The sequence below is a fragment of the Rhinolophus sinicus genome, chromosome 17, assembly GCF_057876585.1.
Source record: "Rhinolophus sinicus isolate RSI-liver-muscle chromosome 17, RSI-T2T, whole genome shotgun sequence".
NCBI lineage: Eukaryota > Metazoa > Chordata > Mammalia > Chiroptera > Rhinolophidae > Rhinolophus > Rhinolophus sinicus.
The window spans coordinates 122,410,289-122,434,419 of record NC_142517.1 but is presented as its reverse complement, the minus strand read 5'-3'; the positions used below and the strand labels follow the sequence as shown (position 1 = coordinate 122,434,419).

At 37.3% G+C, this 24,131-nt stretch overlaps 1 protein-coding gene across 5 annotated transcripts in view; it reads left to right on the top strand.

The window, feature by feature from the left end:
- Positions 1-24,131, top strand: part of PTPN4 (protein tyrosine phosphatase non-receptor type 4) — a 174,235-nt gene that overhangs the window by 1,244 nt on the left and 148,860 nt on the right. The gene's annotated exons all lie outside the window — the stretch shown is intronic.

Here is a 24,131-nt window from a genome sequence, read left to right as displayed (position 1 = left end):
TCTGGGGTTGCATTATATAGTGACTATGTACCAGGACGATTTTGTAGGATTTTCAAGCGCTTGTTCTAGGAGAACTTGTATATATGCAGTATACCAACTGCTTTTAGAGTCAAGAAATTGGAGTAATACTAGGTTTATGTGACTAGATCTTGGGCCCAGTTAAAACAATATAGTTGAAAACATGTTTATGGGGGAGAAAACCCCAGAAAGCCAGTGTATCCGACTTGTAAAAGACAATTTGAGTAGAAAGAAAGACTGTGGAACCGTAAAAGCCGAGGCATTTTTTTATCCTGATTTTTCAGCATTAACGTGCCAGAAAAAATTGTTTTTCATTTTTTTAAGGGGAGGAGGAGGTGACTTTAAATAATTATTCAGAGCCCAAAGTGTGCTTAATGGAATGGGGCTAGCTATATCAGTTAAATCTTGATACATTTTGATAAATATAAATTCTACCTATAGATTTTTTTTTAATTTTTTTTTTTAAGGAGGGCGCAGCTCACAGTGGCCCACGTGGGGATCCAACCGGCAAACTTGGTGTTATTAGCACCATCCTCTAACTGAGCTAACCGGCCACCCCATATTTGTTTTCAAAAAGACTTTTTTTTGTAAGCAAAAGTTTGTGTATTGTGCAGAACTTTGCTAACTCATAATAAAAGTGCAATCATTTTGTGGACCCCCACCATTTTTTGTCAGAATAAATTTATGCTCCAGTTAACACAAAAGCTATTTTTATATGTGTATTATTTTTTTAATGGCACACATGTCTTTGTTACCATTTTCCATTGAAACATATGCATGGTCCCATAATATGATCTTGAGTGGTTTATAAGAAGAGAAACATGGCCTTTTTTGTACATGGGAATATTAATGATTTAGTTCATCTGTTTTTAACATTTGTCAAGAGATTTTAAAAACATGTTTTAACAAGGAGCCATCACAATTTTGTAGTTTTTAATTAATGTTAGTTAAAGTTTATTAAGTTGGAAAATCACAGGCTCCTCAAAAGCAGTAATGGATGAAGATGTGACTTTATTGTCTGCTTTCTAACCTGCTTAGCTTCTGGGTTGTGTGTATTGAATTGTTTCAAACTTGTGGTTTTTTCCTTATGTTCTAATTGAGTATCTTTGAAAATGTCCCTAGTAACTTTGTTACTTTAAATTTGTGACACCCAATTTCTAATTTAGGCTAAGCATAAAACCAGCATTGATTGAACACACTTGCTAAAAATACTTTCTGGGTCAGATGTACTCAGAATGCAGCCTCAGGAAAATTCATTTGAACTATTCTACTGTGACCAATGTACACTTCATTATTATTGAAGGACTTTAAAAAACTAGAATCTCACAAATTAGATTTCCTAAGTTCAAGCATAAAAGTCTAACTTTTTAATATATCAAATACTTTATGTGGGACAGTAATAAAAACCTAAAAAAAAAAAAATTTAACATGTGACCCCCATAGATTATTATTAAACTCTGTGATTTGTGTATTTAAAATATTTTAGTTTTGTTTATTAAACATAATTAATTTGAGTTGTAAAGGACAGTACAGTGTGCAGTGTTACCTATTTAGTATTTATGACTTGTTCTAAACTCTATATAAGGGGGGTCAGTGGTCGTGTTTTTGAGTAAATTATCTTTAAGGAACAAAGTAAGAGACTACCAGGTAACTTCAAGGAGACACCGTTATTGAGAGGACTTTTGTTTTCCCCTTCTGAGAGTTAGTGTGGTCAGTTTTAAACAGTAAGAAAGCTTTGCAGAATAGAAATCTTGTTTGGTGGATGTTTCCAGATGAATGTTTAGAGGTTCTGCTTCAGTTCTTTCTTAGTTATTAGAAATGTAAAATTGGTAACCTCACTAGAAATGGCAAGTTTGTGTGACTTTATGTGGCTCAATATGAATTGTTCCTAAATAAAATTTAGCATTGGCAGGAATTCACTAGTTACAAACTGAGTTGAATTTTGGTATTTTTCTGGGTTATAACATGCATGCTATGAAGTTTTTTATATGCTGTCGTATAGATTTGTTAAATTTGTCAGTTCACTAGGTTAAGCCAGGAAGCCTTAAAGATTGGTTTAACATTCTGAAATCCTTTTTATTGTTTCCCAGGAAAGTACTATAGGGGGAAGTTGTTCTTTCTTCATTTAATATTCAATTAGTAGTACAGATGATGAGAAGTAGTATAATGTAGAAGTACTGTGGAATCTTCTTTATTATTGTGGAAGTACAGTATATAGGAACAGTGTAATATATTTCTTTTCCTTTGCATCATCAGTCAGATAGTAATATTCAAAATAGGATGGAAAACAGAGAGGAAATTTATTCCATTCTCTTTCATTTCGTTAGCGGCAGCTTTCCCCTACATTCATTCTTGATTTCATTATTCCTAAGTAGAAACCTTAGAAGAGAGGTACAAGTATTTGAAGAAATTGGCAGGAACAGAATGAAAATTAGGTACTGTGGATTATCATGAAGGGAAGATATTAATTTGGGTGAGTTATTATGTGTGTATCTTAATAAGGATGTTAGGTAGAAGAATAGAAAGAAAAAAAGGATCCAGAAGGAAAATGTTTATTGGCTGTCATATGCCAGACAGTGTAAAGGGGCTTTTCATGTTATTTCACATAATCATCAAGTACACTTTGTGAGATAAGTATTATTAACCCCTGGTTTCCCTCTGCCCCCCCAAATCGGGGTATTGAGAAATTAACTTGTCTAGGATCACACTGCTAGTAAGTAGAATTCAAACTAGGTCTGTCTGACTCTGAAGCTTATTCTTTAGATTGTGCTGTCCAGTTAAACTTTCTGCAATGAAGGAAGAGATAGAGTAAGTCCTCACTTAAAGTCATTGATAGGTTCTGCAGCTTTAAGGAAAATGGCGTACAAGGAAACCAATTTTACCATAGGTGATTTGAATTTAAAAAGAGTTGAGTTCCCACGGCATCTCATCAGCAAAATGACATTGAACCAAACGATATTATTTGAGGACCTGCTGTACTCTTTTTCTGCACTGTCAGATATGGAAGCCATTAACCATGTGTGACATGGAGTGCTAGAAAATGTGATTGTCGTGTCCAAGGAACTGACATTTAAAACTGTATTTAATTTTAACCAGTTTAAATTTAAATAACCAGATGTTGCTGGTAGCTGCAATACTGGACAGCACAGCTTTGCTGCCTAGAAAATCTGAGTTTTAATATTGACTCTCCTACTAGCTTATATATAACAGTAGGCAAGTTATTTAGTTCTTGAGACTCAATTTAATTCATTGTGAAAATGAGGAAGTTGTTACTAAACAATTATCTCCAGCATCCCTTCTTGCTGTGAAGTTCTGATTCTTATTAAAATGTACAGTAGCATTTAATATTCACAAGCATTTATATCTGAAAGCCACACTCCCAATATACTCACCCCTTAAATAAAAATTTTTGTTTGTTTAGTCAGTTTCTCTTTTTGATAAAAGTATGTATAAAGCACACATAAAAGATAATGGATTATTCCCTGCAATTGTTTGGCAAAACACGTAACCAAAGGCAGTACCTTGGAACAAAGTTTGAATGTTTCAAGACCATGTTTCAAGCTTGCCACCTTCCCATTTAAGAATGTAGTGTAGTTCCCTGTTGCTGTCAAATTAATTCCGAACTTATCTGCTTGGCCTTGAAGGCTTTCCACCAACTTCATCTCACCTTGTTTCTCATTCTTGCTTAAAAAGAAAACATTCTTCTTCTTTCCTCTGCCCTTGTTTCCTCAGTTTAAACATTCCTAACTGTCTCCAATCCATGTGCCTCCTTTTTAAGTCAAAATTAACTTTTTTCTGGAAGAATGCTGCTTAATCTAGTTATAATGACCAGGTTTTGAATCCTGGTAATAGGTACCCTGCGGTTCATATGTGATTGTTTAGATATAGTTGAGTACATCCTTATATTACCTACTCTGTGTCTCTAATGAAAATATTTTAAAAAATGAAATATGGATTGTTTCTTTTGTATTGCATCATGAGTTTAGTCCATTGTTCAGTAAATCTTTAAAAAGTTGCTATTTTTTTTTAAAAAAAAGATAAATACTGTAACAATATTCACCCTTAATCACCACTCTAGTAGATATTTTTGTTTCCTTCCAGGCAATTGTCCACATTTTTTTAAATAAAGTTGTATGGTAGAGATACAATTTGAGTTTAGTACATTGGAAACACTGTATGAGTAGAGGCGGTGTGAGTGTGTGACGTAGGGAACAGCTGACGCTTTGGGATCAGGTAGATCTGAGTTGGAATCTGGTCTTGAAAACTTTGGGCAAATTATATAACCTCTGAGCTTTCTTCCCTGTTTGTGAAATTAGGATAATACTTGGCCTGGAGCATTAGGGTAATATATATATATATATATATATATATATATATATATATATATATATATATATATATAGCATCTAGAACTTTTTTTTTTTTAAGTAAATGTTATTGGGGAATATTGGGAGACAGTGTGTCTCTCCAGGGCCCATCAGCTCCAAGTCATTGTCCTTCAATCTAGTTGTGGAGGGCGCAGCTCAGCTCCAAGTCCAGTTGCCCGTTTTCAATCTTTAGGTGCAGGGGGCTCAGCCCACCATCCCACGTGGGAATTGAACCGGCAACCTTGTTGTTGAGAGCTCGAGCTCTAACCCACTGAGCCATCCGTCCGCCCCTCCGGAAGCTCAGGGGCAGCTCATTGTCTTCAATCTAGTTGTGGAGGGCGCAGCTCACTGATCCATGTGGGAATCGAACCGGCAACCCTGCTGTTCAGAGCTCGCACTCTAACCAACTGAGCCATCCGGCCGCCCTAACACTATTCTTTAAGAAGAAGAGATGATCAATAAATGGTAGCTGATACCTTTACCCCATTTTTCCATTCCCATAGTCATGAGTATAATTTAAATAATTGTTTAGATATTCAGGTGATTGATTTAGTCATTTACCTATTGTTAAACATTTTGGTTGTTTCTAAAGTTTCCAGTGCACATTATAATCTGTAGTGAACATGTTTGTGCTTATAGCTTGTTTGTTTGTTTGTCTGTTTCCTCAGTCTAAAACCCCAGGACTGGGATAATGAATGGTCCAGTGGTATGACTATTTCAACACCAAATCTCTCTCTTAAAAAACAATGGGTGTTCTTGTTTTGGAAAAATGCTAATTTGGTTGTAAAATTAGACCTCATTGTTTTAATTAATGTATTTTGGGGGAAAAAAAGATTTGTTGTGGAATTATATAGTGAACATACATAAACGTATATGTTAATTAAACAAAGATTTGAATATTTATTATAGGGATCGGTGGTACAGGTAAATAAGATATGATTCTTGCCGTTGAGCTCAAACTCTAGGGTGGTAACACATGTCAACAAACAATTACAATTCAGAGTGACAAGTGTAATAAGATCTGGGGGAAATGAGAGGTGGAATTTGAGCAGTGTCTTGGAGCATGAGTTGGAATTGATCTGGGTAGAAAGAACAGCATGTATAAAAAGTCAGAAGTATGAAAGGGTGCAAAGTGTGTTTGGAGAAATGCAGGTTGTCTAGGTCTGTCTCTGTCTATGGGTTGGGTGTTGGTGTCTGATTTGTGCGTGAATCTGTGTGCCTGTGCGTGTGTGTCGACAATGGTAGGAGATGAAACGTTGTGAGGGTCCTTGTTTGGGCTCTGAGCGGGATCATATTAAGACCTTTAGAGTAGAGCTTCCCAACTGGTGTGCCATGAAGGCTTTACCAGTGTGCTGGAGAGCAAGATGTCCCTCAGCCTATGGGACTGGGCGTATCGGAGTCCCTAGGGTGGTTGCTTTTGACGTTGAATAGTCCTTGGCTTCTCCCAGTGTGCTAAAAATCTAAAAATGTATTATTTTCTTTGGTGCCAAGTTGGAAAAAGCACTGTTTTAGAGGCTCTAAGTATTGGCAAGTTTATGGTACCTACTCATCCCTGGCATTCCCACTATGTAATCAAAAATAAAACCAATACCCAATCCTAAAATAAGCATAAAAGAGGTCAAGTCAAAGCCCCTCTCTTCCCTCTTCCCCCACTGTAATTACTACTTTAGAGAGAGAGAGAGAGAGAGAGAGAGCGAGAGAGAGAGAGAGAGAGAGAGAGAGAGAGAGAAATATCTTTTTGGTGTTCTTGCATTGCTAGTGCCCTACACGCATGTTTAGTCTGCCCCTTGGGAAATCAGCACTTACTTTGGGGAGCAATTATAACTATTTAAATAAGGGAATGATAAGATTAGATGTAAGAGTTTGGAAAGGCAACTCCTTTTTAGATCATGATGCAAAGATGTAAGGATTGTACAAAGATGAGGTTAAAAATGGAGCAGAGAGACTTACAGTCCAGATGAGAGATAAGAGCCGGAAATGGAGAGATAAAGATGAGGATGTGGGGCTCGAACTGCAAACTGATTAGGTAGTTAGTTTCACTGGACTGAGAATCCATTGGATATGGGGGAGGAAGAGTTGACGACGATGCTGATTTTTTCCTTTAGGTAACTGGGAAGAGAAGGCCGAATAATTTTTATCAAGTACCTGGAGTAAGCCAGGCATTTTGTTAGGCATCAAGCTTGTCATAAGTCCTCATTGAATTTTCAAAATTAGTTTATTTTGAAATAATTTCAAACCTACAGAAAAGTTGCAGGAACGGCACAAAGAGCTTCCAAAGCCCCTTTACCAATTTCTTTTTTCTTGAACTGTTACTGCAACATCAATTCTTTTTTAGTAAGACTGCTTTTTTAAAGCACTGTTTGGTTCACAGCAAAGTTGAAGAGAAGGCACAGAGATTTCCCATAAACCCTGTCCCCACACATGAACTTCAACCAATTTTTAACATTGTACTACATACCGGGGGTGCCAAAAATATGGGTACACATTTTACGAGTAAGAAATGTTATTTACGTATTACTTTTCAAAGTTGAATTGAATTACAGTAGCAACGTGTAGTATGACGTTCGCTCAAAAGATGGCGTTAATCAAATGAATGCGAGTGTCACCATACGACAGGCAGGACAGTCAGAGAAAGTGGCAGAAGCACGGTTGTTCAAGGAGCGCAAGACCATTTTGAAGTGTATTTGAAATTCAAGAACGTTGTAGAAGTAGAACGACAGTGGAGGCGTGAGTACGCAACAGAACCTCCAACACGCCTAACAATTGCACACATTCGTGACAAGCTTGACACTCACGGTGCTGTGTGTGACGTGCACAAGGGAAGAAACAGGAGGCCTCGCACAGCAACACGACCTGCTGCTTCTGCTGCGGTGTCGGAACAGGTTAGACGCTCGCCACAGGAGTCTGCCAAACAGTGTTCGCCGTCATCAGAAGTGTCTGGGCACTGATGGTAACCACTTTGAGCACCTCTTGTAATTGCAGGAGTCAAATGTGACTTGTTTTCTTCTTGTGTTAGCGGTATATACTGAGTATTACAATTTTAATATAATCTTTTCCTTTCTTAAAATGTGTATCCATTTTTTTGGCACCGTGTGTGTAGACGTTGTGTATATACAAGATGAGCCTTCAACATCTTGTGCCTGGCTCACTGTAGTAGCCTCTGTGAGGCCTTCTTTTCTAATCTCAGTAGACTTTTTCTGAACCATTTGAGAGCGAGTTGCCAACATGATGTCCAGCCCTCCTAAATAATTTAGTGTGTATTTACCAAAACATGGACAGCCTCTTACATAACCACCAAATCAGGACTCAGCTCGATACAGCACTACCTTCAGGTCCCCAGATGCCATTCAGGTCTTTCCAGCTGTCCCAACAGTGTCTCTCTTTCCTTTTTGGTCCAGGTCAGGATCATACAGTTTGGAACAGTTCTTCAGTATTTCTCTGTCATTTATGACCTTTTTTTTTATTCTGTACGATGTCCCTTAACTTCCGTTCATCTGGTGGTTGCTCATGTACAGACTGAATGCACTGTTGGCAGGACTGTCACGGAAATGGTGTGATATTCTTAGTGCTTTACTAGGGAGGCACAGTCTCACCACTGGTGATATTTAGGCATGAACTCCTTGTTAAGTTCATGTCTACTGTACAGTCATTTTTCCTTTGGTAATTGGTAATTCTTTTGTGGGAGGCTCTCCAAGACTGTGCCCCTATGCTGTTCCTTATCAAATGTCTGTCACCAGCCTTTGGATCCACTGATGACGCCTGCCTGAGTCAACCACTACAAGGACGGTCGCCATCTGTAGTTATTGGCTGATTTTCCAAGCATTTATTTAGTCATTTCTTTATTTATTTATATCAATATATACTCATGGATTTCTGTCCCTACTCAGAGGATTTTATTAGTTATTAGCATTTTTTATTTTATTTTGATGCTCAGATTTTCCTAGGTTTGGCTAGTGGGAACCACTTGAAAATGGCTCTTCTGTCTTCCTTGCGTGTTTCCTACTTTCTGGCACAGCAAGACGTTGCAGACTTATTTTGTACTTTTCCTGTCCTAGTTCTGGAATCATACATTTTTCCAAGGAATCCTGATTTTTTTTCTTTCTTTTTTGTTTTTTTTAGTGGAGATGGTATTTAGAAACAAAGATTTGGATGCTTAGTGTACTCATTTCTGCTGGTGTATCATCACTTCCAGGGTGGACAGAGCTAGGAAATGTATGTACACATCTGAATCTCTTCCTCTGTGTGTGTGTGTGTCTGTGTGTGTATTTTTTTAATTTTATTTTAAAGTTCACATTAATATATCCAATTCCAATCCAACACCTCAGGGTTCTTTTTAGTCTTCCCCCTTTCTGTGTTTATAAATCCCTTCTCCCGCAGTGAGAAATTGGCTCCCATTATCCTCAGTATATTTCCTTATATTTACTTATTTGCTCTATCCCCTTGTATGTGCCAATTTCCTAACCTAGGTTAGTTGTTTCTTGCGTGCCACCTCTGAGACCCATGGCACAGGGTGTCAAAACCATGCTTGGAAGGGAATGGAACTTCTCACTTAATCTTTTTATTTCCCTCACTTAATCCAAACAAAATTTGTTAGAAACATGTTATCTCCAGTTTTAAACGAAACCAAAGCTGAAATTCAGAAAGGTGTGTGACCTTGGGCATGTTACCATGTAAATAGCAGAGCAAATATTTTGAATTCAGATTTGCATGATGGTGAAGCATCTTTTCCCCCCTCCTATACTGCATAGCCTCTGGCTACCTGAAAATAGTTTGGAATTCAAAGTGGCAGGATTTAGGGTTATAGGTAGTAGTTGAAGCGGTGGGTGGGACTCTTAATGCTTATGAAGTGTGTGTCAAGTTAGGAAGAGGATCACTGACACCGCCCCTAATCATTATTTAATTGTTAATGGCTCCCAGAAATGAAGCCAGTGAAGAAGAGTGAAAGGTGGTGAGAGAGAGGAGAGTCCAGTTGTGTGGTAGAAGGTGATGGAGGAAGGAGTTTCAGGAAGGTGTCAAATGCTGCCGAGAGAGATAACAAAAGTGCTGTGAATTTAGCTATTGGAAAGTTATAAATGACCTCAGCTAGTGTGTTCAGGCAGGCTACCTGTATCAGAATCAAATGAGATATTGATTAAAATAATCAATTCCCAGGTTTCATCTCAGACCTTATAGATTCTCGAAAGGGTGGGTGAAGAATGGGGAGGTTGCATAGGAAATCTGCTTAAATGCTGCTACGGTTATTCTGAGTTATACTACAGTTTGAGGTTCATTGTCTTAGCAGAAGAGTTACAGTAGAGGGATGTGAAAAACTAACCTGAGGAAACTAGACATACAAGGAATACAGACTGGACAACTGTTAAGAAATTTGGTCATAAGGGAAGAAGGAAGATCTCTTGGGTCCTAGAGCAGCAGGAGGACAGAATCAAGAAAAACATCCTTTTTTTTTTTTTTTTTTTAAAGGTTACATACACCTTAGCATTTTGGGGGATTAAGAGAAAGAAACTATAGTAGTAGTTATTTGAAAGATGGGTAAGTGAAACTATATAGCAATACCTACTATCAAAGAAATGCTGTGAATGAACTTTGGAAGGTATCTGGGCTAGCTCCTCGACCCGTTTCAAATGCTTGCCATCTTATGGTGAGTCTTTGGAGTAATCCAAGGGTCGTTGTTAATCTTGTTTTATTATTAGTTAAATTTATGTCTTGCCTTTTTGTTAAACAATTGTTAATTAAGAGGTTTTCTCATTTTTATAAAAACTTGAATTTTAAGTGTATATTTATATATAGACAAGTCCTCAGCAATACAATGAAAAAATATATCCAGAATTGGAGGTGACTTCAGATGGAAAGCATTTGGACAATACAGAGACAATTCAGTGTATTCTTTGAGCACCAGGTAGGCGCCAGGCACTGTGATTTGCAGTGAGGTTACAGAATGAATAAGACGTGATCTTTATCCTCAAGGAGATTATAGTTCTTTCTTTGGAGGAACTTACAATCTCTTATGCAGATAGAAATGTTTACAGATAAGTCATAGTTAACTATGTGTTAGTATATAGGTGAGGCATACACAGTAAGTGTAGTGCAATATATTATCAGAACACTCAGGCTTCTTACGTATTTTAAAAATTTATTTAAATTTTATTTCCTTTTTTAATTGGTAATATGGCTACTTCGTTCAAGTTTCAAAATACCATACAAAGGTATATATTGAGAAATTTCAATACTACTTTATCTATACCTCCCTTCCATTCTCTCTATAGGTAACCACTTCTATTTCTTTGTATATTTTGCCAGTACTTATGCAAATAGAAACAAAATACAAATCTAGATTACTGTTTCCCCCTCTACCATTTATGTATAAGGTATGTGAGTATAATCATTTAGACTATTCCTTGGAGATCTTTGATTTCAGTGTACAGAAAGCTCTCCCCTTTTTTCTTTCTTTTTTAAATATAGTGACATGTTCTATTGTGTGGATATACTATTAGCCTAACTAATTCTAATTATTTAAACTTTTACTCCACTTTTTTAGGCTCTTTTAGTTGCCTGACTCATTTACTTCCACTTCTGTATGAATTAGCGCTCTCGTGAGGCCTTTTGCATTAATGACCTGCCTTACCTTCTTCACCTAAAGTCCTCTAATGCCTATTGGGATAAGCCTTTCAGACTTTGTGGCCAACCAGAATACTTCCTTATTTCAGTAGCTTAGATGGAAAATGGAAGAAGAGAAAGGGATGAAACTAATATTTGTTGAACTGTACTGGATGTTTTAAAGTGTGATATCTCATTTAATTCTCCCAGCAACTCTTTGCTCCCTTTTTATAGATGAAGAAGTTGGGGCTTAAAAAGCTGAGTTGTCCCAACTTTCAGTTGGGAAATGGCAGATTTCGTTTTTGAAAGTAGGTTAATTGGAGCCCATAATCTGTGTCTTTTCTGCTGCTGTCCTATTTTCTGTCTCCTATTTTTGAATTCCTGAACTCCAGTCTTATAGCTGGAGCTTTCTGCTGTCTGCTATACGCCTTTTATCAGGAACCATAAAATTAGATGTGTTTCCCTATTGTGTTTTTCCTGATTGCTGGGATGCCACCTGCTTATCTGGCCGCTACAATAAGGCCCCGCTTGCCTGGATCACTGCCTATCGCCTGCTACTGTCAGCAGTGCAACCATTTTCTACCTGCCGGCTGAGATTCCCCCTCAGCATTGCTACTGAGAGAGAGTCCCTCTCATCATTGCTATTGAGGTCTCCCTTCTCCTCTATCACCACTTGAGCTTCAGTTTGGTAATAAGAAGCTTAGGCAAAACTTCTGAAATTTGGGGGGATGATTTTAAACAAAGCTCATCACGTCTGGACTTTTACCATTGTCTCCTAAAGTACATTCTGCCGTTGGTCTTACACTTTTAAATCTTCTTCTACATTATAGCTAGAGTGATCTGACTTGCACATCTGATCACATTACACCCCTGCTCAGAATTTATTGCCTCTCCATCTATGTGTAAGATAAAAATCCAAACTCATGGTCAGCCACTGTCTACCTCTCTCCAAGCCTCACTCCTGGTATTTCCTGGTATACACGGTGCCTTGCACATAATATGTGCTGGTTAATATTGACTCTACTTTGAGTGAATAAAATGAATTTTCCACGAAGATTAAAATGATTTGGGAAATACCTGTTTTTAAAATAATGTTGATGTTCGTTTTGCTCATTTCTTTTTTAGATAGTTTTTATCTCATGGAAGTAAAATATTTTTACAAACTCCAAGAATCTGCAAATCGTTTTATTTACATTGGAATTTTAAAAAATCTCTATACTTGGTGTATTTTCATTTCAAACTTATTGTACCTTTTCCAGCCTAGGATGTACTGGGATCATTTGCAGTGGCTTAATGCAGAATCTACTGGGGAAAGGGGGACTCTTCATTGGGAAGGGTTTTGTGATTTGGGAAAGTTCGCCTAGGTGATCCTGCTACTGCGATGCATTTTGCATCTGGCTGTTTTATGGTTTCAGATCTGTTAGCTTAATTGTTTACAGAAGAATTGTGCAAGTCAGTAATTCCTTATATGCAATTCTGAGATCCCCAAGGCCCTGAAAAACAAAAGTTTCTGTAACTGAAAAACTTGACTTAAACCTATGGGCGGTTGTTTAATCTTTTATTTATTCCACTTATAGTGCATATTCTTAAAGCTCTGTAAAGAAATTTTAAATTAGCAGTATGGTTTACACAGGGTGTTACCCTAGACCCAACCAAGAATGTAAGTTAATGTAAGGTATTTGTGCCATATCACCTCCCCACAATCCAAATATTCTGACATTCATAACACTTCGGAAAGTGTTTTGAAACCAAAGGTTTCAGATACAGGATTGTTGACCTGAACCAATTTTCCCTACCACAAGTTTCCCTAGCGATGGGTGATAAATGGTACTTTGTTTTATTTTGAATTTCTTTTTAGTGATAACGTAGTTGAAATGTTTTCATGTTTATTTAACTAATTTCATTTCTTGCTGCATACATATTTCAAATTTTTTGTTTATTTATCTGCTAGGGTCTTAATTTGTTTTAAGCCATTTATAATATTGTAGATATTAACTGGTTTTCTGCTAGCACATTGGCATCCTTGTGACATAGTCTGAGCTTTTTGTATTCAGCATATCAGTAGGAAATGCTGCAAGTTGAAGACTTCTAGTGTAAGGGAAATGAACGTGCCCCTCTGCGCCAAGCCCCTGCCTGGCTTCCTGTCTCACTTAGAGTAAAGGCTGCAGTTTCTACCGTGGCCAACAAGGCCCTGCGTGATTTGTGGCTCCTGCTCTCTGTCTGAACTCGCCTCTGACCACTCTCCTTGTTCACTTTCCTCAAGGCGCACTGGCCTCCTTGCTGTTCTTGGAACAGTCCAGGTACGCGCCCACCTCAGGTCTTTGTGCTTGTTCTTCTCTCCCCCGTGCACCTTTCTTCCAAGTGTTCCAGGCAGAGCGCCTGCATGGCTCACTTTCTCACCTCCTTTCACATCTCAAAAACGAATTTCTCAGTCATGGCTTTCCTGAATACTCTTATTTAAAATTGCATTCTTGTTCCCATATTCCCTGCTTACCACCTTGTAACGTACTGTATATATATTTTTTCTTTCTGGATTAGACTGGAAGATCTGTAAGGGCAGGGGGTTTTATCTTGTTTGGTTTGTGGATATATTCATGTTGCTTCTCTCTGTCTGGCACATTATGAGACATTCAGCACACACGCTGAACAAGGGAAGGGGTAGGGAGAAGTAAAGAGGAACGTTTATCTCATTGTCTAACACAGACCCTTGATTTGAGGCTTAATTGTTTTTACAAATTTTATTGATGAACTAAAAATACAGTAATAATAATTGAATATAATTTGTTGAATTGAAATACTAATAGGATGAATGGAATTTTTTTGTTTGTTTTTAAGTAGCATTTAAGTGTTTGCTCTCATCAGGTCAGCTGTGAATGTTCATCTGTAAAAACCATCCCTAACTCGTAGCCCAAAACGACAGTGAGCAGATGCGGCCTGTGGGCCATGGCTGCTCCCCCGGGTCTGTGCGCAAATTAGTGCAAACTCCTCCACAGTACAGTCCCAGATACCTTTCCAACTTTATTTGTTGCTGTTCCCCTGATGAATTTTTTTTCCACCCAACTGGATTTGATGGTATTTCTCGGACATTCTCAGATTTCTGAGGCTTTTAACAATCAATACTTTGTTCTAATTCTGTTGTACCTAGAATATTTTAATAAAAACATAATATGTAGTTCCAAATTTTTCCTAAAGTCAGTTTTGAATATTTAGAGAGCTGGTGCTCAATGATGATGATGATGATGGCGGCTAACACTTATTAGTTACTTTTGAGTGTCAGACACTGTGCTAAGGATTCTTATGTATTATCTCATTTAATCCTCATAGCAATTCATTTTATAGATGAGGAAACTGAGGCACAGAGTGGTTTAGTAACGATCCAAGTCATAAAGGTAGTCAGGACTGACCCTTGAAACAGTCTGGTTCCTGAGCTGATAGTCTTAACTATTAAGTGGCATTACCTCCCATGTGTACTAATAATTTGTATTACACTTTTGGCCCCTTTGCAGAGCCCCTGCTCTTCTTTTAATCTAACTTTATTGTGAAAGATTCATACTTAGTTCTTTTCAACAGACGTAAGGCCTCATGAAAACATATATGAGATGATAGGATTGGATGGTATTACGTATGAGCAGATATAAAATCAGTGGCTTTCCCCTGTGTAGATTTTACCCTACATTAAAAGGTACTTTTTACATCATGCTCTTGATAGTTTTTACTTTATTCTATTTTGTTTAAAAAATGTTGCTTTTGACCCACTAAATTGATTTCATAGCGAGTCTCAGCCTGCAGATTGAGGCATTTCATTAAACATTTAGGTACTATAAAATCTGTTGTTTGTGTTCAATTACAAAGAAAACTGCTTATACGAGGTCTGCCAGTTAAGTTTGCGAACTCATCCTGGAAAAAGTGCTACATACCTCATTGCTGAATATCACTACAGTTACTTTCGCAGTGCTTCCCTTGGGAAGCTATGCACTGATGCCAGCGCTTAGTCCACCCTTCAAAGCAATTTTGAAACTTTTTCTGGAATGGCCATCAGAGCTGTCGTCATATTACCCTTGAAGTCCTGAATGTCATCAATATGTCTTCCTTTCAGTATTTCCTTTATCTTCGGGTTAAGAAGTCACTGGGGGCCAGATCAGGTGAGTAGGGAGGGTGTTCCAATACAGTTGTTTGTTTACTGGCTAAAAACTCCTTCATAGACAGTGCTGTGTGAGCTGGTGCATTGTCGTGATGCAAGAGCCATAAATTGTTGGTGAAAAGTTCAGGTCATTTTTGTCTAACTTTTTCACGCAGCCTTTTTAACACTTTCAAATAGTAAACTTGGTTAACTGTCCAGTTGGTACAAATTCATAATGAATAATCCCTCTGATATCAAAAAAGGTTAGCATCATCGTTTTGACTCTTGATTTGGACTGACGGAACGTTTTTGGTCGTGGAGAATTGGCTGATTTCCACTGTGTACTTTGATGCTTTGTTTCAGGGTCATATCAGTACACCCAAGTTTCATCACCAGTGATAACACAGCCTAAAACACTGTCTTGCCTCTCTAAAAGGTCCGGGCAAACTTCGACTCTCCTTTGCTTTTGTTCATTGGTGAGCTCCTTCGGGACCAGTTTTGCACACACCTTTCTCATGCCAAGATTTTCAGTTAAGATTTTTCTGTTTCTCTATTGATGTTTATTTGGTCTGCTGTGCTTCTCACAGTCAGCCGAAGATACTGCGCACAGTTCGACTAATTTTTGGAATGATTTCATCAGTCCTCGTTACTGGGAGCCCTGACCTCTCTTCATCAGTGATGCGTTCTCTCCCCCCAGAAAAACGTTTAATCCCTTTGTACACTGCTGTTTTCTTCATGGCATTTGCCCCATAAACTGGGACTAACATGTCCCTGATTTCACTTCCACTCTTGCCAAGTTTAACAAGAAATTTATTGTTTGTTCGTTGCTCTAATTTAAGCTCAGATATTCTCGCGACAGCACAAAAAACACAACAATAATGAACGCCACTTAGCAAGACACCGCCACACGTCACCGTGAACACAGCTGTGAGACACTGATAGACCACAGGTAGGAACCTCACCCAGCTGTGTGTACAGAGCTGCCCAGGGAAGCTCACCGTGGCAAGTTCGCGCACTTCATTGTGAGACCGCGTATGAGACTTGCTTTCTAAAGGAACAAAAACTCTAGAGACCAGCAGTCTTTTTTTTTTTTTTTTTTTTTAATGTAAAGAACGCTCTACACGAATTCCCTAACTAATAAAATGATTTTTGCTGAAGAAGTAAGGAGCACCAAAGCCTGACAGGTGATGCCACGCAGACTGTTTACTACACGGATGGCCCTCTTTAGACAAGGAAAGAAAAGAATATTTTCATTGGCTGGTGGCACATGTGAAAGATCGACTTTGTTGTTGGAATCTCCTAAGGAGGAAGACAAAGAACAGAAAGTTAGAAAGTGGGGAGGGACAGAGGGAAAGCGCTAGTGGCAGCTGACGTTGTTTTCTGTGTTTAGTGATGAGCTACAGACAGGAGAGCCGATAGTTTCTTGACTCACTAAAACAGTTTATATCTTTTGAGTATATTATTTCACTGAACTACTTAGTCTCTTTTCACAACAAGACTCTGAGCTCCTTGAGGGCAGAGATCTAGATGTAAACATATTTATATCTCAAGCATCTAGTACTGTATCTTGCCATGAGAAGCTGTTGATGCTTACATGAGTAAACAGGATTAGGGCACTTTAGGTGTCTGTGTCTCTCTCTATTTCTCTTTCTCTCTCTCTCTCTCTCACACACACACACACACACACCCTGTACTTAATATAATGTATATTATACATTATAATATATAATATGTATAATATACATTATAATACAATGTACATTAATGTAAGTAATATAATGTATAAATAGAATATAATGAGATGTAAAAGATTAGCAAAGAACGAGAAGCCTCAGGTAAATAAATTTGATGCAAGAAGTGGTTCAGATTAGATTCCTGTGTTTAAATATATAGTTGACAATGAAGTTGACAAATCAAATTTATTTTGACATTAAAATTCAGTGTTCTTAACAGGTGAGTAACAGTTAATTGGAGGATGTACAAAGACATTTGAAAAATGCTGCCTATATATCAGTGAATAAAGGTGCAGGCCCAGTACTATGCCTTCATGTCTCAATTAATTGATTTGCACATGATTATCTAGGATACTTTTTTGTCGTAGCATATACTGTTTCTTAAATAAGAAGCTTCTTGTGTAAGTCATTACATAATAATTACCATATAAATATATTTGGTATATTAAATATAGAGAGAAATTTTAGAGCAAAACTATTGCTACATTTGATGTTTTTTTCTTCTACGGGATATCAGTTTTATGGCACGTAGTTGTTGTTTTTTAAAATTTTTTATTGGGTAACAGTGTGTTTTTTCCAGGACCCATCACTCCAAGTCAAGTTGTTGTCCTTTATATGGAGGGCACAGCTCAGCTCCAAGTCTAGTCCGCTCTTTTCAATCTTTGTTGCAGGAAGCTCAACTCACCATCTCATGCGGGAATTGTGAAGCGCGTGCTCTCTATCCAGCTGAGCCATCTGGCCGCCCATTGGCAGCTCATTGTCTTCAGTCTAGTTGTGGAGGGCACAGCTCACTGGCCCATGTGGGAATAGAACCGGCAACCTTGTTGTTATGAGCGCGCACTCTAACCAGCTGAGCTAACTGGCCGCCTCTATAGCCCATAGTTTTCATAGCACTGCCCGAAGAGAATCTGGCCCACTCAGTTTTATATTGCTAAGTTCAGTTTGGAAGGGTTGAGGGAGCCTTCATTGAAGACTGTGTCGTGGTATAGCAACAAGCTACGTTATTCAGTCCAATATCTTACACTACCAGCATTTTAGTTTATAGTTACATCCAAAGCATTGTGTAATAAAGATTATAACAAAGAGAATGGTTCATTGGAGAACACTCCATTTAAAATAACTGTAAAGGATTGTAACTGTCCAGAAAACTTTTTGGTGGGAGTGGTTAATTGCTTGATAATTTTGGTTAATACAGGTTTTAATGTATCTACTTTTGTTAAGTGTAAAAGCAGAATTTGAAAGGCATGTTTTTTCTTACTCTTTACTCACCACATTTTATTTTGAAAAATTTCAAACCTATGGTAAGGTAGCAAGAATAGTATGTTGAACACCCAAGTACCTGGGTAGATTCTCCAATTGCTGACATTTTGCTGTTTTGCTTTATCTCTCTCTGTGTATATACTTTTAAAATTTCTGAACTATTTGAAGATTGCAGATGTGATAATAGTACTTTACCCCTAAATGCTTCCATATGTAAACGTGCATCTTCTAGGAATTAAACACATTGTCCTATGTAACCTGGTGACCATGATCACACTCAGGAAATGGAACACTGACACAATACTTTATTCTGATGTATACAGTCCGTATTCACAGTTCTCCAAGTGTCCAATCAAGTCCTTTATGCTTTTCTTTCCTGATCCATGATTGGATGAGGGACTACACATTGCATTTGGTTGTTACGTCTCTAATCTACATCACTTCCCTAAGCCTTTTTCTGCATCTCTTTCTCCCCACTTCTTTCTCATCCTCCTCACAGTTTTGAAAGACCCAGGTCAGTTGTTTTGCAGAATGTCCCTGAATTTGGATTTGTCTGGTTATTTTAATTTCATTTTTTCATAATTAGATTCAGGTTAAACATTTTTGGCAGGAACATTACGTAGGTTTTGTGTTCTCTGTATAACATTGAGGTGCTTATGACATTAGTTTTGTGATGTTAAATACAATCATTGGTTAAGGTAGAATTTGACAGATTTCTCCATTGTAAAGGTACCTTTTCTCTTTATAATTAATAAGTAACTTTTGGGGTGATATTTTCAGATTACATGTGTATCTTGTTCCCCTACAAACTATCCCCCGGAGATTTTAGCATTCATTGATAATTCTTGCCTGAATCAGTTATGGTAGCTGTAAAGTGGTAGTTTTCTATTTGTTATTCCTTTTGCATTTATCATTAGGCATTCTACAAAGAAGAGTTATTCCTCTCCCACGCTGAAAATTCGTATCATGTTAGACCCATGGCTTCTTTTTTATTCAGAGTAGTATATGTTCTTGTTATTACTTATTTTGAAACTTAAATTGTCTTATTTGGCTGGTGGGAGCCCTTTTAAACTGCTGCTCGTGTTCTTTGACCTGTTCCCAGCAGATTTTGAGGACTTCTTTACTTACTGGCACAAGATATTTAGCCTGACCTTGTAATTTCCTTGCCCCAGATCTGGAATCAGCCATTTCTCCCAAGGAGTCCTGATTCTTTTTAGTGTGGAATAGTATGTAGGGCATTAGGTATGCTCAGTGCTGTTGGAGTCTTTTTGCTTCTAGGGCCTACTAGTGGACAGAGATAGCAAATACATGTTTTAAAAACATTATTTCAATAGCTCTAATTCCAGTTCCAATCTAACATTACAACCTTCCCCCATCCCATTATGTTACCTCCGATCTCCTATGGTGAGACCCCTGGTTCCCAACAGCATTAATGCATTTATTCAGTTGTTTAGTCATATAATACACACAACATAGTTTCAGAATGTTGCATCAAGACCACCACTGACAACAAATTACTAAGTAAGATTTCAGGTTTTTTGGGTTTTTTAATATTTCTTTTATTTATCCTCAGACTAAATCCTGCTGTGGTTATATAGTCATGAGCAGGTGTCAGCTAACTGGTCCTGTAGTCAAATCTGACCTGCCACCTGTTTTTATATGGCCCATGAACTAAAACTAACTTTTACATTTTTTTTTTTTTTAATTAAATTTATTGTGGTGACAATTGTTAGTAAAATTACATTGATTTCAGGTGTACAATTCTGTATTACATCATCTATAAATCCCATTGTATGTTCATCACCCAGAACTTTTACATTTTTAATGTTTGAAAAATAATATTTTATAACATGGAATTATGAAAATTACATGAAATTTGAACTTCAGTATCTATAATTTCATTGAAACACAGCCATCCTCGTTCATTTACATATTGTTTATGGCTCCTTTCATGCTACAAAGGTAGAATTGGGTAGTTGTGACAGATTGTATGGCCTGTAACACCTAAAATATTACCTGTTTGGTTCCTTAACAGAGAAAGTTTGTCAACCCTAGTCAGGAATACTGTGTTCAATATTTGCTAGGATCTTTTGTGTGTGTGTATGTGGTTGTGTCATGTATTTGATTTACAGTTCATTTGTTTATTCCATTTTAGGGAGAAGGGAGTTTTTTTTTAAATGCTGGAAATTAGAAATGATTGACTTTTAGAACTAGAAGGGAATCTAGAGGTCACGTAGTCCTACACTGCTCAATAGGTCAACCCCTCGCCAAATGTGGCCATTTAGATTTAACTTGATTTAAACATTTTGTTAGAAACAAACTCATAGACACAAATAACAGTATAGTGGTTATCAAAGGCGAAGAAGGTGGGAGGAAGATGAAGAGGATAAAGGGAGTCAAACATATGACGACAGAGGGAGACTAGACTTTGTGTGGTGAACACACAATGCAATATACAGATGATGTATTATACAATTTTACACTTGAAACTTTTATAATATTATTAACCAATGCCACCCCAATAAATTTAATTTAAAAATTCATTAGTCATTTGAGTCACATTTCAGGTGTTCAGTTGTCCTATGTGGCGTGGCTGCTGTAGAGGACAGTGCAGGGTCTGTGATCCATTTTGAGTTAATTTTTGCATATGGTGCAAATAAGGATTGAAGTTCATATTTTTTTGCATAGGGTTGTCCAGTTGTCTTAGGCCATCTGTTGAAATGCCTGCCCTTTCCCTACCGAGTTGCCTTTATATCTTTGTCAAAATTTAGTTCTCCATATATGTGTAGGTCTCATTCTGGACTCTATTTTGTTCCATTGCTCTATCTTGATGCCAATATAACAATGTCTTGGTTTCTGTACCTTTATAATAAGTCTTGAAGTCAGTAGGTTTAGTCTTTCTTTTACTTTGTCTTTCTCAAAGTTGTTTTAAACTATTTCCTGTTCAAGTCTTTCTCATTTTCATATGAACTTTAGAATCAGTTTGTCAATTTCTACAAGACAGCCTGCTATGATTTTTCTTAAGATTGCGTTGAATCTTGAGATCATCCAACCTATAAACACATTATATCTACTCATTTATTTTTCCTCCTTTAATTTCTCTAAGCAGTGTTAAGTTTTCAGTTTAATACTATTATAAATTGTTATTTTAAAATTATTCCTGATTGTTGCTAGTTTATAGAAATACAATTAATTTTTACATATTGTTCTTCTTTCTTGCCTTGCTAAACTCACTTATTAGTTCTAGTATAGTTATTCTTTTTCCTGGATTCCCTCAGATTCTCTATGTAGATAGTATGTCATCTGTAAATATTGATAGTTTTCCTTCTTCCTGCCTAATCTCAATGACTTGTATTTCTTTTTCTTGCCTAAATGCCCTGGTTCTCACCTCCAGTTCAGTTCTGAATAGAAGGGATGAGAGCGGATGGATATCCTTGTTTTGTTACTGGTATTAGGTGGAAAGCGTTCAGTTTTTAAAAACATTAAGTATGATGTTAACTTTGTTTGCCACACGTGTTGTATCGGGTCAAGGAGTTTCCACCTGTCCCCTGCTTTCATTCTCTGCCACTCATTCTGTCTTTCTTGTACTTTCTTGGTACTGCTGTAGTCATGTCACTTGTCTCTTTTTCTGACAGCCTAAACTCTTAAATCTATATTTATGGTAATTGAAAAGTAAACTGAGTGTTTGCCATTTTGACCTTTGAAGTTAAAAGAAAGTCAGAAAGAATGTGCTTATTTTTACTAAACAGAAAACATTGTATTAACAGTAATAGAATTCTAAATATGAAACAATTTTATCCCAAAATTTTATTCACGAGTCACTGTGAATTTGCCCAAGTGCTTCTTCTGTCTCTTACTGTATTTGTCCATAATTTTTATAGTTTGAATATCACCATTTATGTTCAACTCCCTTTATTTAACATAATATGTATAAATTTTTAATACCTGTAGACATAAAAATGTTTTATCATCATTTTAGAACTTTTGAACTTTTAAGATTTTATTACTACATTGAGTTTAAAATAATGAACATTTTTATAGATCACAATTCATGTTCTTTCTTTAAAAAAGATGGGTTCTTTTCCCTGGACAGTAATTGTGTGAGCGTGTGTGTGTGTGTGTGTGTGTGTGTGTGTGTGTGTGTGTGTGTTACTGAAACACCTTTCAGATGAAAAAAGAAAGATGTGATGAAGAATTTTGACTCGTGCCTTTCTAAAACATCATGGAGATTTAGTATATTATCTCACAAAGTTAGAATTTTCAAGTAGCAAAATTCCCCTGAAATCAAACAGAATTTTTGCTTTATGAATTGAAAGTAAATGTGGCAAGCAGGATGAATGTATTTGGTATCTTGCTAACTAAAAATATGTTAATTTGGGGGGAAATCTCAAGAGTGGATTAGACAATTCACTTATGCTTTCACTTTGAAGTCTTTAAGTGCGAATTTGAAAAGTAAGTGCTAGTAAATGCAAAAGACTAGTATTGGCAAAATACACTGATATCTTTTGATCTTGTCATTCTTGTACGATGCTTTGACTGGGGATACTTTTGTAACATTGACCAATTTTTCTTTTTAGGTAACTCCCCTACTGTTAAGACGAAGTTGTTGATTCTGCTCTTACTACTGTATTTCTTTATGTCTGTGGTCACTTTCTTTGGCCAGACCACTTACCCTGGTGAAGGGAAGGCAGGGTTGGGGAGAAGGGAAGTATGCGTCCATCACAGGCAGGAATGGAATGTGCACGGAGTTCGCCAGGAATAAAGCTTCATTCCTTGTGTTTTCTTTCTTTCTCCTGTGAATGCTCATGGGTTGAGTAGCATCACTGCCCAAGATGCCTTAGTTTTCTGCTGTGTAATGAATTACCACCGATGTAGCAGATTAAAACAACACACATTTATTTTCTTCTTCTATCTGCGGGTCAGGAGTATGGGCACAGCGTGGTTGGATCTCACAAATTTACAATCTGTGTGCTGACTGGACTGTGAGAGCTTTGGGTTCTCTTCCCAATTCGTGTAATTACTAACAGCTATAATCACCTACAGGGCCGAGGTCCTCAGTTCCTGGCTGGCGGTTCCTAGGGCCCCGCACTTCCTTGCACACGGCCCTGCCACAGGCCCTCTCACAGGCAGCAGCAGGGTTTCTCTGACTTCAGGGAGAAGTCTTTCTTTTAAGGGCTTTCCCCTGATTGAGTCAGGCCCACCAATGGAATCTCTGAATTAACTCAGCTGACTGGGGACTTTAGTCACATTTGCAGATCCCTTTCAGCCTTCACCTAGTCATGGAAGGAAAATGCCATCAAGTTCCTTAAGTCCTTCCTACGTTCAAGTGGAGGGTATTGTAAGTGATCAATTTAGAATATTAAAGGTTTTACATTTACTTTCACTTATTCCTTCTTTGCTGCTCTTCCTTATTTTATGTAGATACGAGTTTTGACCTATATATTTTTTCCTTCTCTGAAGAACTTCTTTTAACCTACCTTGCACGGCAAGTCCGCTGGCAACAAATTCTCTCTTTCTCTCTCTCGTTCTCTCATCTGAGAAAGTCTTTATTTCTCTCTCTTTTGAAAGGTAGTTTTGCAGGATACAGAATTCTAGGTTGGTTTTCCTCAGCATTTTAAATATTACACTTCACTCTCTTCTTGCTTGTGTGGTTAAGAAGTCAGATGTAATTCTTACATTTGTTCCTCTATAGGTAAAGTGCTTTTTGCCTGGCTTCTTTTGGGATTTTTTTCTTTATGTTTGATTTTCTGTAGTTTTAAAATGATAGGCCTACATGTATTTTTTGTTTCTTTGTTTGTGTTTTTTGTTGTTTGGGGGTGTTCTGCGTTTTTCTGGCATCTTTCCTTCTTGGTGTTCTCTGAGCTTCCAGGATCTGTGGTTTGATGTTTGGCATTAATGTGGGGAAGTTCTCAGTTATTGTTTCAAATATTTTTTTCTGTTCTTTTCTCTCTTCTGGTATTCCCATTACATGTATGTCCCATATACCTTTTGTAGTTGTCCCACAGTTTTTGGACATTCTGTTTTTTGTTTTGTTTTTTG